The sequence below is a fragment of the Bufo bufo genome, chromosome 3 (assembly GCF_905171765.1).
Source record: "Bufo bufo chromosome 3, aBufBuf1.1, whole genome shotgun sequence".
NCBI lineage: Eukaryota > Metazoa > Chordata > Amphibia > Anura > Bufonidae > Bufo > Bufo bufo.
In genome coordinates, this window is record NC_053391.1 from 258,349,583 (window position 1) to 258,362,436 (window position 12,854).

Below are 12,854 nucleotides of genomic sequence, written 5' to 3' on the forward strand. Positions count from 1 at the left end.
TTTCAATGCAGCTATAAAGAATAGTGCTCAGAAACTAGGCTTCATCCATGCTGACTTCTGTGGCTGCAATCCAAACCCTTCCCAACATTTCTTATCTATTGAAATGACAGCTATGTTTAACTGCAAATAAAAATGTCTGCCTCCAGAAAATCAATATGGCAGCCTCCATCAAAATTGTAATAGACGGAACACTGAGCGTATTAAAATGGAACCGTTCAGCATCCATGGATGATGAAATCACAATGGGCCCTTGCTGTTTTTCTCCCTGACAGCAGCGATGATCCTTCATTCTTTAGTTAGGTGTGGAACCATGCACATCAACAGGTACGGGTGCCAATCAACAGGTAAGGGCGTGTTTTTGTGTGTGTCAAACGAAGGTGTCAGTTTATGGAAAGATTTGTTTGAGGGAAAAATGGTGCTTCTGTGCAGATTGGAATACTGTCCAGCGTCTATTAGCAGGCCCAGAACACAAAAGCCTTCTTATCTGTTTCTGACGATATGGCCATATTAACTCAGAGAGTCAGTGGCGCACCGACAGGGGTGGTCCAGCAGGTCTTGCCCCCCCCCCAAGAACAACCAGCGCTTATCCTCAGGACAGCGATACAGATGGCTGTGCTCTGGGGCAGGGGAGGGAGAGTCATCTCCTTTCCCTGTTCTTCTGATAGGCCGCAGGCACTAATCCCTGCGGCCTATCAGAGGCCGACTCAGGTGGCGAGATGACATCATTATCATCGTGCCATCTGAGCCAGGCAGCACACAGCAGGGACACAGGCCGGAAGAGGCCTGCATCGCATCACTGCTGATGAAGTTAAGTGTTTTTGTTTTGTTTTTTGGGGGGAGCTGGCACTATGGGGTCATGTGGCATTTCTTACAGCCCCATTTTTTTGGGGGTGGCAGTCTGGGGGCATTTATTTCTTGCCCATTTTGGGGGGTGCACTATGGGGGCATTTCTTACTGTCACATTATGGGGGGGATACCATGGGGGAGAGGAGCATTATGGGGGCATCTGGGGGCTCTAAAGGGGCTTTTTTTTATTGGCACATTATGAGGGGCACTATAGGGTAGAGCGGCACTATGAAGCATTTGGTGGCGCTATAGGGGCATTATTTGGGGGGCACTATGGGGAAGTGGGGGCTCTAAAGGGGGCTTTTTTATTGGCACATTATGGGGGCACTATTGCATCTGGTGGCACTAAGGGGGCATTTTTTACTGGCACATTATGGCAGGCACTATAGGGGAGAGCGGCACTATGGGGGAGTGGAACACTATTGGGGCATCTTGTGGCACTAAGAAGGGGCATTTTTTACTGACACATTATGGGGGAGAGGAGCACTCTAGGGGCATCTGCTGGGGGCACTAAGAAGGGGCATTTTTTTACTGGCATATTATGGGGGACACTATGGGGAAGGGGGAGAGGAGCACTAAGAAGGCATTTACTGGGGCACTATATAGGTTTTTTTTATAATGGCATACATTATGGGGACATTAGCTCAAAGGTGGGCACTAAGCAGGGCTTTTTCATGTACTGTCTTATTATAAGGTGAATTATTACTACTAGGGGGTATTATGGGGAGCTTTACTACTACTGGGGGGCTATGAGGAACATGATTACTAGTATGGGCACTACAGAGGCATTATTACTACTAAGTGTGCTCTGGCAGAGAATTATTTCTTTTGGTGGGATTTTGTGGAGGACTGTTAGTTTGGGGGGCACCCTGGCACAGTATCAGCTTAGCTCAATTATTATTGGGGGAGAATTAATCTTTATACTATTAGTGTCTGGGGGCAGTTATGTTTTAGAGCACTGTGTGCCAATAATTGTTGAAGGGGGCAGTATCTGTGTGGTAGTAGTATTTCTGGGGGGACCGTTTCTGCAGTATAATATTGGGGGTGGCAGGAAAGGGTGTTCAGAAGATGTGAAGATGATGGAAATGTGGGAAACTAATGTCTGTTTGTCAATCTCTGCAGAGACGGGAGATGGCTGAAAAATCATCATGGCGATCTGTAGAAGATGAGGAAAGAGAACGTCTACAACAAAGGGGACATCACTGCATGTAAGAGGTATGTGGCGCTATGTAGGAGCGGAGATGTTCCGGCTCCTCCCCCTGCCATTTGCAGAAGGAGGATTAAGAGCTGGGGGAGGACGGCCAAGGGGGGCATTAGGCCACGGGCGGGTGGCAGATGGTGGGGGGAACCACAGGCCTTGAGCAGGGTCTGGGGACGGAAGAGAGCGGAGGAGCTTCCTGGCTGTAGGCTGCTGTTGTCTATTGTATAATGTGAAGCAGGCAGTGCAACCAGGACAGGCCCTCCCCTCCGCTCTCCGTATGATGTGTAGAGACAGGCCTCAACAATAGAATTTCAGCTGTACAGTGTTTGTTTGGAGTGGCCTATTATATATAGGAGGGGCTTTTAATAATGGGCATGGCTAAAAAATTAATGTGAAGTGGGCTTTGAATAATGGGCGGGCAAAAGAATTGGCACAGCACGCTACACGTGCCACATTTTTTGCCTTTCAGACCCCCCCTAGACAAAATTCCTGGGTGCTCCTCTGCATGGTTCCCATGAGCCATGTGATGCATTGCAGAGGGCAAGGTCTGTTTCAGTACTGCCAGTGATGTACAACAGTGCTTGTCCACACTATGGTAGACACTGACTTACGCATAGCAATGCTGACGACCTGTTAAAGGGACCTGCACAGATGGATGTTCCTTATCGCTCTCCTTATCTGTTTCTAATGTCAGCCATTTGTGTAGGTCATGTCAGGAGAAACAATGCTAGATGGAAGTCTTCTTCTAGCAGGGTGTGGATAAGGCCAGTATATTACCGGCAGATACCTAAGTGTACCAGGCATGTGCAATGAAGAGCAAATTTTACAGCCTAGCCTAAAACATTACTTCTATGCTGTTATAAATCATACAACATAAATCACACAAGCAATGATTTATTTTGTATGTAGAGCATTAAATTAAAACCAAAAAAATACATTGGATACTCACGGCCTAAGATCCAGCACTGGTCTCAGGAAGTGTAGTTGCCGCGTATAGAGATAGGGCTTCTTACGATGCCCCCCATCACCACTTTTTCCTTTTCCCTGCACACTTTCCCGCCGGTATTGATCCCGGCAGGACTGCCAGCGGGTCTTCACACGTTGGACTGTAAAAATATAACATAAGAACCATTCAATCAGAATATATCACTACACACTTATAAATGCACATGCTAACAAATGGTTACAACATTTATACATGCTAACACACTGTAGTTTATATCATATTGAGTTACTTGTACAGTTGCAAGAAAAAGTATGTGAACCCTTTGGAATGATATGGATTTCTGCACAAATTGGTCATAAAATGTGATCTGATCTTCATCTAAGTCACAACAATAGACAATCACAGTCTGCTTAAACTAATAACACACAAAGAATTAAATGTTACCATGTTTTTATTGAACACACCATGTAAACATTCACAGTGCAGGTGGAAAAAGTATGTGAACCCTTGGATTTAATAACTGTCAGGCACAACGGTCAGGAGTAATTCTTGACCATTTTTCTCTACAGAACTGTTTCAGTTCAGCAATATTCTTGGGATGTCTGGTGTGAATCGCTTTCTTTTGGTCACGCCACAGCATCTCAATCGGGTTGAGGTCAGGACTCTGACTGGGCCACACCAGAAGGCGTATTTTCTTCTGTTTAAGCCATTCTGTTGTTGATTTATTTCTATGCTTTGGGTCGTTGTCCTGTTGCAACACCCATCTTCTGTTGAGCTTCAGCTGGTGGACAGATGGCCTTAAGTTCTCCTTAAAAATGTCTTCATAAACTTGGGAATTCATTTTTCCTTCGATGATAGCAATCCATCCAGGCCCTGATGCAGCAAAGCAGCCCCAAACCATGATGCCCTCACCACCATACTTCACAGTTGGGATGAGGTTTTGATGTTGGTGTGCTGTGCCTCTTTTTCTCCACACATAGTGTTGTGTGTTTCTTCCAAACAACTCAACTTTGGTTTCATCTGTCCATAGAATATTTTGCCAGTACTGCTGTGGAACATCCAGGTGCTCTTGTGCAAACTGTAAATGTGCAGCAATGTGTTTTTGGGACAGCAGTTGCTTCCTCTGTGGTATCTTCCCATGAAATCCATTCTTGTTTAGTGTTTTAGGTATCGTAGATTCGCTAACAGGGATGTTAGCATATGCCCGAGACTTTTGTAAGTCTTTAGCTGACACTCTAGGATTCCTCTTCACCTCATTGAGCAGTCTGCGCTGTGCTCTTGCAGTCATCTTTACAGGACGGCCACTCCTAGGGAGAGTAGCAGCAGTGCTGAACTTTCTCCATTTATAGACAATTCGTCTTACCATGGACTGATGAACAGCAAGGCTTTTGGAGATACTTTTGTAACCCTTTCCAGATTTATGCAAGTCACTAATTCTCAATCGTAGGTCTTCTGAGAGCTCTTTTGTGCGAGGCATCATTCACATCAGGCAATGCTTCTTGTGAAAAGCAAACCCAGAACTGGTGTGTGTTTTTTATAGGGCAGGGCAGCTGTACCAACACCTCCAATCTTATCTCATTGATTGGACTCCAGTTGGCTGACACCTCACTCGAATTAGCTATTGGAGATGTCATTAGTCTAGGGGTTCACATACTTTTTCCACCTGCACTGTGAATGTTTACATGGTGTGTTCAATAAAAACATGGTAACATTTAATTCTTTGTGTGTTATTAGTTTAAGCAGACTGTGATTGTCTATTGTTGTGACTTCAATGAAGATCAGATCACATTTTATGACAAATTTGTGCAGAAATCCATATCATTCCAGAGGGTTCACATACTTTTTCTTGCAACTGTATTTTGCTATTATTGTGTAACTTTAATACACATGTTCTATATCATGTATTTTGCCCATATACATTCTATGACCCTGTAAACATAATTATCATTTAATTGGATTATAAAGGGGTTAGCTCAACTCAGCAGATAGCATTTAGAATAATTTAAAAGACATGAATAAAAGCCACTTTATCATATACTGTATGTATTTCAAATACATTTATTCCTACTGTGGGTGACGACATTTTAACATAACTTCTTACACTTCTTGTTTCTATGATTACAAAAACCATGAAATCCATCTGCAGTGACCGTGATTGAACATTACAGGAAAACAAGGTGAATTATCCATGTTTTACAATACTAGGAAAGCATGGCCAACACTGCTGGATAGCAGGGTTGTTGTAACCATGCAAACTTGGCAAAGCAAAAAAAGGTGGCAAAAGTTATATAAAGTAGTTTACATACAGAGACACCCAATATGCATCTCTACAGCTGTTTACAAACTACAACTCCTAGCATGTCACGACGTAATAAAGAGATCAGCAGGGCATGGTGGGAATTATAGTTTCAGTACAGCAGGAGAGACATCGGTGGTCAAGGCTGCTGTCATTAAACTCTATATAGTGCTGTGGAAGGTGACATTTACAATTAAGTGTTTTATAATACATCCTCATAGTGCATCTTCATTAATAAATGTCCTAATTTCCCTACTTCTCATATATATACACACCAGTGAATCAAAGTTTGTACATAACTAATACACATTTTATAAAGAACTACACATACGCATGGGTTGCCTTACCTAATCTGCGGCGTTTGGAGGAATTGGCCTTCTCCCACTCTCTGGCCAGCATCTCCTGAGTGACCTCCTCCCAGCCACGGTCCTTAATAATCCTGTCATGGTACAGATCCGTGCTGGTGTCCTATAGCTGGGGACGCTCTTCTATCACAGAGATCAGTTTCTGCACGGAAAAAATGAGAAAAGCAATCCAGCACTCCAAAAGTGAATTTTGAGCCGTCAGTTCCTTTATTGCGGTGATAAATTATTCGTACAGTGATACAATAAAGGAACCGACGGCTCAAAATTCACTTTTGGAGTGCTGAATTGCTTTTCTCCTTTTTCCTGGTCTCAAGAGGTTTTACCATGGATTTCCGTGCACCCAAGGACTGCAATATATGCGGCAGGTGAGCTGGTTTACCCTACAAGTTTATACATCAGTTTTTCCACATCCATTTTTGTTTGCAAACAAGCCAGACAGGTTAGGGCTGGTTTCAGCACCTGGACATGTGCTCAGCTCCAAATTAGTAAACAAAAAACACATGGCCACAGTGGGCTGGGCCTAGCATTTGTAATGCACAGATCCGCAAAAAAACGGATGACATATGGATGTGTTCCGTATGCATTGTTTTTTTGCGAGCCCATTGACTTAAATGGAGCTACAGAAAGTGATTTGCGGGCAATAATAGGACATGTGTTATGTTTGAACTGAACAGATACATGGAAACGGAATGCATACGGAGTACATTCGATTTTTTTGACGGAACCATTGAAATGAATCGTTCCGCATAAGGACCGCAAACGGATTCCGCAAAAAAAGAACGTAAACGAAAAAAATAAACGTTCCTGTGCATGAGGCCTTACCCTCAGTTTCTTTAGCAAGGCAGTGGTCATCTTGGAGGTGTGTTTTGGGTTGCTATCGTGTTGGAATACTGCCCTGTGGCCTATTTTTTGAAGGGAGGGGTTCAGTATGTCACAGTGCACATTGGCATTCATGGTTCCTTCAATGAACTGTAGCTCCCCACAGCCAGCATCACTCATGAAGCCCCAAACCATGACACTCCCACCACCATGCTTGACTAAAGGCAAAACCCACTTGTCTTTGTACTCCCCACCTGGGTGCCACCACACATGCTTGACACCTTGACATCTGAACCAAATAAGTTTATCTTGGTCTCATCAGACCACAGGACATGGTTCCTGTAATCCCTGTCCTTAGTCTGCTTCTCTTTAGCAAACTGCGGGCTTTCTTGTGCATCACCTTCAGAAGAGGCTTCCTTCTGGGAAGACAGCCACGCAGACCAATTTGATGCAGTGTGTGGCATATGGTCTGAGCACTAATAGGCTGACCCCCCCCCCCTCCCTTTATTCTCTGCATAAAATGCTGGCAGCACTCATACCTCTATTTTAAAAAGACAACCCCTGTATATGATGCTCAGCAAGTGCACTCAACTTCTTTGTTCAACCATGGTGAGATCTGTTCTGAGTGGAACCTGTCTTGTTAAACCGCCTAATAGCAATGTTGGTAATCTTCTTACAGCCTAGGCCATCTTTAAGTAGAGCAACAATTCTTCTTTTCAGATCCTCAGAGAGTTCTTTGCCATGAGATGCCATGTTGAACTTCCAGTGACCAGTATGAGAGAGAGTGAGAGCGATAATACCAAATGTAACACACCTGCTTCCCATTCACACCTGAGACCTTGTAACACTAAAGAGTTACATGACACTGGGGATTAAAAATGGCTAATTGGGAGCAATTCGTTTCCAGCGGGTTAGACATCAATGGCTGTATGTTCAATTATTTTGAGGGCACACCAAATTTATTTTTATACAAGCTGTACACTGAGTACTTTACATTGTATCAAAATGTCATATCTTCTGTGTTGTCCTATGAAATGATATAATAAAATATTTACAAAAATGTGAGGGGTGTACTTTATATATATATATACTGGTTTTATGAAATAGAACTAGTCCCAAAAAAACTAAATTACAACTGTGTGGAGATACAATAAATGTAAATGGATGATTGAGGCCTGCTGCTTAATTTCACATTATAACTCACAAGTAAATTGTTGCACTACTGTACCCTGTGTCTTGGTGTACTGATCACCTATATGCTGGTTTAATTAAATTGAACAAGTCAAGTCCCCAAAAAAATCTGAATATAGAACAAATGGAAATGGATGATTAAGGGCCAGGCCTGATGCTTATCATTCACATGTGGTGTACTACCCTGTGTATTGGTGTACTGATCATCTATATGCTGGTTTAGCTAAATCCCCCCCTCCTCCCCCCCCAAAAAAATAAAAATGGAACTGTGTGGAGATAGAGAAAAAAATTGATTTGGTGATGTGAAACAGTAACAGTTATTGCCCGCTGCACAAGATTTCATGCATCATTCAATAGGGCTGTAAGCGGCTGTCCACTCCGGTGCAGCTATAGATACACAAAATCCTGTGTGTTTCTTATTGTAATAGGTTAGTTATTGTTTACACTAAAGTTCATGCATCATCCAGTAGAAGTGTATTCTGCTGTTAGCTCCGGTGCAGCTATACATATGAAGAAAAAATGGTATTGAAGGAAAGCCGTTTTATTCCTTGATTTGCTCCCCTTGAATATACATGAATGGAGATATCAATACAGGGTTACTGCCAAATGCCAAAGTTGAGTTGTGTCACACTATGCGATATGTCATTGGTATACTATTTTCTCCTGTTTTCACCAAACACGTTTCGGGACTTACTGTCCCTTCCTCAGTGGTCAGTAGTATACCGTTTCTTCACGCTTTTTATAGTGAGAGACTTGATTACAAAATGGGTTTGACTCTAATGAGGCGTAACCGGGAGGAGGAAATTAGATGTGTCAATGTATTGATCCCACAGGTCATAAGGGTAATGGGTATCCTTTCAAATGGATTTGCCCCTCAATATCCATACACCTCTGTATCAAAAAAGGTTTGTGGAATCTCACTGCAATGAGATTCCCACATCCTCATTCATCAATAAAGATATTACGAGGATGCTGTTGCATTATCCATGCATCTTTTTATAGATCGCTGCTTCATATGGACTTATTTAGATAATCAGAATGGTGTGTGAATCCATAAAGTGTCCCCACTATCATCTGTTTAATAAAGTGCATGTAAGAAAAATAAAAAAAATTAAAAATTAAAATAAGGAAAATAACAAATGAAAAACATAAATAATAAATGATAATACTATAGGTAGGATACGTTCATTACTATATCGGCATTATACTCCAGACTAAAATAATTGTTTATTCATGATTTGGAGGATATGTAATGAGAATACGTATCAATAGATATAGAAAAATTGTAATTATAAAAAAGTTTTTAAAATGCCCAACTTCTCTTGAGTACGGCGATACCAGATGTGTGACACTTTTTGCAGCCTAGGTGCGCAAAGGGGCCCACATTCCAAAGAGCACCTTTAGGATTTCACAGGTCATTTTTTACACATTTTGATTTCAAACTACTTACCACACATTAGGGCCTCTAGAATGCCAGGGCAGTATAACTACCCCACAAGTGACCCCATTTTGGAAAGAAGACACCCCAAGGTATTTCGTGATGGGCATAGTGAGTTCATGGAAGTTTTTTTTTGTCGTCACAATGTGCCAGTAACAAGAGCCCCCCATCATGTGCCAGTAATGAGCCCCCCCATCATGTGCCAGTAACAAGAGCCTACTTGTTCTTGGGGCATTTTCCCTTCAGTTTTGTCTTTAGCAAGTGAAATGCATGCTCAATCGTATTCAGTTCAGGAGATTGACTTGGTTAGTGCATAACATTCCACTTCTTTCCCTTAAAAAACTCTTTGGTTGCTTTTGCAGTATGCTTTGGGTCATTGTCCATCTGCACTGTGAAGCGCCGTCCAATGAGTTCTGAAGCATTTGGCTGAATATGAGCAGATAATATTGCCCAAAACACTTCAGAATTCATCCTGCTGCTTTTGTCAGCACTCACATCATCAATAAATACAAGAGAACTAGTTCCATTGGCAGCCATACATGCCCATGACACTACCACCACCATGCTTTACTGATGAGGTGGCATGCTTAGGATCATGAGCAGTTCCTTTCCTTCTCCATACTCTTCTCTTCCCATCACTCTGGTACAAGTTGATCTTGGTCTCATCTGTCCATAGGATGTTGTTCCAGAACTGTGAAGGCTTTTTTAGATGTCGTTTGGCAAACTCTAATCTGGCCTTCCTGTTTTTGAGGCTCACCAATGGTTTACATCTTGTGGTGAACCCTCTGTATTCGCTCTGGTGAAGTCTTCTCTTGATTGTTGACTTTGACACACATACACCTACCTGTGTTCCAGTAATAAGAGCCCCCCAATGTGCCAGTAACAAGAGCCCCCCATCATGTGCCAGTAATGAGCCCCCCATCATGTGGCAGTAACAAGAGCCCCCCCCATCATGTGCCAGTAACAAGAGCCCCCCCATGTGCCAGTAATAAGAGCCCCCCCATCATGTGCCAGTAACAAGAGCCCCCCAATGTGCCAGTAACAATAGCCCCCCCATGTGCCAGTAACAAGTGCTCCTCATGTGCCAGTAAGAGCCCCCCTTCACATTCCAGTAATAAGAGACCCCCATCATGTGCCAGCCCAGTAACAAGAGCTTAGAGCCCCCCACCCCCCAATGTGCCAGTAACAAGAGCCCTCCTAATGTGCCTGTAAAACTATTGTACATATAAAAAAAAAAACACTTATACTTACCTCCATGTCAGCAATGCGATGCAGGCCTCTTCCGGCCTGTGTCCCACGCTGTACGGCTCAAGTGGCGCGATGTGCCTGCAGCCTATAAGACGAAGGAGAAGGGACACGCCTCTCCCTCCCCTTCCCCACCGCACTAGCACAGGCATCTGTATCGCTGTCCTGAGGGCGGCAATACAGATGACTATGGAGATGAGGCAATGGAGGAGCTCATCTCCCTGTGCCCGCTCATCTCCCTGTGCCTTGGGGGGCACATGTGGGGGCACAGCGTGATGAAGGGGGGCCGTGGCCCCCTCTGGTCCCACCTTGGCGACGCCACTGCCTCTGACTATGCTTAAGTCATCAATATATAGTATTGATTTTAGTAATGAGTTATCAGGCAGCTTCTGACACTTGTTTCAACCTTTGGGTTGAACTTGACATAACTTTATATTAAAGGGATCACTATTACTACTACTACTACTACTACTATTACTACTACTACTATTATTACTACTACTACTACTACAGTGGTTGGCTTCTGCAGTTGCATGCTCAGGATGTGACCTCAATGTATAACCCAGTGAAGCAGGAGCAAGTTATGGGAAAATGCAGTCGGTTTATATGATGAATTTATAATCTTTTGTAATTGTAAGCAGCTCTTATATATTTATTGTTATTAGGAAAAACCTCTAATAGTCTTCAACATTTTAAATGTTTTTTAGCTGGTGAGGTTGAGAGGAGATGTAGATCTTGTAGCCATAGATAGAATTATGTTCTGAAACAGGCAGTAGGTTATTATGGTTATAGTTATAAATCCTTCCAGCAGATGCAGCATTTTTCGCCTTTAGTGATTTGAGTTTGTTAAACACTTTAAATCTTGTTTTAAATATATCAAGACTGAATAGCTACAGTATATTAAACCTGATATATTATCTATAGATTCCTTCTCTTTCATTTAGCTAATAGTTGCCACTGTAATAGAGCAATTCCAGAGGTAGTTACAGCTATGCATTTCACCAGGTCATTAAAGAAAATGTGTCACCAAAATCATTTTCTGCCAGTTAAAACCAGATAGCGACACATATCTTTTTCTTCTAAATCTCTTTTTATTTTCTGATTGCAGATTTTTTTTATTCTGTTTCTGAACATGATTATGGGGGCTGCCATCTTGCCTGAGCTGTTCTTAACAGCATTTAGAAATCATTAAGAAAATTGCTTTACAGCAGCCACGTGGACACAATGGTCAAGAGGGGACCTCACTGACTTCTAAGGGAGAGTTTTCTAGCATGCATTGTGACCTGTGCAGAGGTCATTGTACAAGGAAAGAATAGATAAGCTCTGACAATCACCTATTGTGAATAGTGGATCCTGTCTTATCTGTTATTCTAATCCTACTTGTAATGATATCACATCTGTGTATAAACACGCAGGTAATTGCAGTAAAGCACTTTGTACAGACCAAGAAATGATGCCTATTACTAGGCTTAAAGGCCAGTGGGAAAGCTGCAGAATTTTATGCTTTTTTGTTTAAATATAGATATTGACATGGAAAACCGAAAATAACTACCAAAAATTCTTTAAAAATATGTTAAACATAAAGCCGCGATTTAAGTATATACCACAGGGGAAGACTATTATAATGAATATAATTTTAGAAGGCTGGACTGTTGCTTGGTTGGACCAACTTTATGCTGCTCTCACTAATGACAGCATAAAGTAGTAACGCATATGCTAATTTCAGAGGTGAGTCACTCCAGAGAACAAGCTACAGAATCATAGCCGCCCTCACCTGGAAAAGAGTCACAGTTGCCTGTAAAGAGTCATAGTTACTAATGATTTCCTGCTTTTCCCACCCGCCTGCTGATGATTAGCTGCTTTCTCTTTAGTTTTCACCCTGGCAATAATCAGTAGGTGGCTGGACATCAGGACTCTTCTCAGGCAGTCGTGACTTTATTCCAGGCTCCAATAATTATAATGCTGTTTCTTGGAAAACACTTAGGCCTTGTTCACACTGTAGTGATTCCCATCAGTGACTTTTAAACCAATACCAGGAATGGAGCCTCCATAGATAAGGTAGAATGGAAATATATGAACCTGTTCTGTGTTTTTGATCTGTACCTAGTTTTAGCTGAAAATCACTAATGGAAATCACTGACCAAACACCGAAGTGTGGACTAGGCCTTACTTTGAGCTTATGAGTGACACACTGCTGAAATAAGCCTGTTTGTCACTACATAAGGTTGATGAGGGTTTCCCTTTAAGTAAAATGACATAAGTTGAACTTCAACACTGTGAGGGGCATTTACTAAGCCCTTACCGTCACTCTTTTGGCGTAATTTAAAAAAAAATTATAGTCCATGCCACATATGAAACTTGATTAAGTTAAAGCTGAAGTCTTGTGCCAGCCCCTTGCTGGGGTAGACTTCAGTTTCTAGTGCTGGCCAGGGCAGAAATTTACCTAAATTATTCAGGGGCATCTGCCAGAGGCACATCTCATGCCAGCACAGGGAGATCAAGACTGC